Source organism: Melospiza georgiana, chromosome 5 (genome assembly GCF_028018845.1).
Source record: "Melospiza georgiana isolate bMelGeo1 chromosome 5, bMelGeo1.pri, whole genome shotgun sequence".
NCBI classification, from domain to species: Eukaryota; Metazoa; Chordata; class Aves; order Passeriformes; family Passerellidae; genus Melospiza; species Melospiza georgiana.
The window spans coordinates 46,866,741-46,868,716 of NC_080434.1; positions in this window are offsets into that span (position 1 = coordinate 46,866,741).

Here is a 1,976-nt window from a genome sequence, read left to right on the forward strand (position 1 = left end):
TGCGTCATCAATCAGAAAATGTAATAATAAAAAAGCAAAGCAAAGGTGGATCTTGGCCGCGGAAGAAATAATGCAGTCATTGAGCCATGAGGACAACAAAACTACAGTTGAAGACAAAGAAATTGCGAACGGTTGAACACAAAAAAATTATTATGGACAAATACATATGCGATGAAACATTATTTTTAAATTGAGTCTGTAACATTAACATCAAAGACAATCGTGAAATGCAGTTTCAGTCTCAGTTTTGGGAAATACCAAAATGCATTTTTCATTCAACAGAACTTACACGTTAAAGGGTTTTTTCCTTTTTGTTCCTTTTACATCATTACTGTTTGCCCAGGTCCCAAAGGCACTCAGTGGACCTGCTATTTGACTATTGCGGTGTTTCAGGGCTGTGCCCTAACCAGCAGCTGCTGCAGCATCATGTTACATACACCCAGAGAGCCAGGGCTAGCTTTAGCAAAGCCTGCTTCCAAGGGCATTTGCTGGGAACGCACTCCTGACTAAGACATTCATACAACATGCTTGCTGGGAAGTCTCCGCACTTTGCCAATGGAAAGACACCACTTGTTCCGAAGAAAGACTTTTTTTTTGTAAAAAATAAGTTAATGGAATGCCTGAATGGTTAGGGTTGGAAGGCAGCTCTGGAGCTCATTCAGCCAGGCAGGCTCACCCGGAGCAGGTGACAGGAACGCGTCCAGATGGGTTCAGAATGTCTCCAGAGAGGAAGACCCCACGTCCTCCCTGGGCAGGCTGTCACCGCACCCTGCACGTTCCCACTACAGCACAAGAAAACTCTTTCGATTATGAGCCTGCTCATCACCCGTCTCCCTAAACTGCAAGCTTTGCAGACCTTCCAGCAATCCCGATCTGTACCTACAGAGGGGCGGTCGGTCGCTTTGCCAACAGGTTCACGCCACTTTTCCCCCACACTTACCGCTAAAAGCAGGCGCCGGCAAGCGGGGCCGCCGCGGAGCGGCCGCGGAGTCCCAGCGCCTGAAATCCTTTGAAAATGGCGCGCGGAGCAGCGGCCGCTTCCGGCCCGTCACCGCAGCAACGGGGGGACGCGCCCGCCGGCCCGGCCCGGCCCTTCCCCTCCCGCCCCTTCCCGGCCCGGCAGCCCCCGCGCCGCGGGCGGAACGCTTCCTGCGGCCCCGGGTGTGCCGCGGGAGATCCGGGACAGGCGGCTTCACCCGTGCCCGCAGCCCGGCCCCGAGAGCCTGCGAGCAGGACGGAGAGGGGCGGGTTCCGTGGGCCTGCAGCGACAGGAGAAGGGCCCAAGGGTTCCGAGTGAAAGGGAAGTAGGTTTAGACTGTGTGGGGGGAGGAAGCTGTTTACTGTAAGGGCGGTCAGACGCTGAACAGGTTGCCCAGAGAAGCTGTGGAATCCCCACTCCTGGAAGTGTTCAGGGCCAGGCTGGATGGGCTTTTCAGCAACCTGGTGTACTGGGAGGTGTCACTGCCCATGGAAGGGTTGGAACTAGGCAGGTTGGTTACAAAACTTAGAAGGAAAAACTTACATTCATACTGTTGGTTTTTTTGGGTTTTTTTTTTTTGTTTTTTTTGTTTGTTTTTGGGTGGTTTTTTGGTTTTTTTTTTTTGTTTTGTTTTTGTTGGGTTTTTTTTTTTGTTTTTTTTTTTTTTTAATTCTTGCATCTGCATCTCAAAAAACATTCTACCTCGGCATGTTTTTTGTACTTGTTTCTACCTTGTGTACACCTCACCTCCATCCAACAACCTGGCCATTTCACCAAGCTGTACAGAAAACCTAGGGCCTGAATCCCTGGCAGCTGAAGCTCCAGGAAGAGGAAGGATTTACATGAGGTTTAGAGTACACTGATACTACATCATATTTACAAAAAAGGAAGAACAACAACATGGGTGCAGAAATGCAACAACTCCTCAACAGCCAGCAGCAAAACAATGGTATTTTCAGGTATTTTCACCTTTTTGAAATAACTCTCCACAGAAATA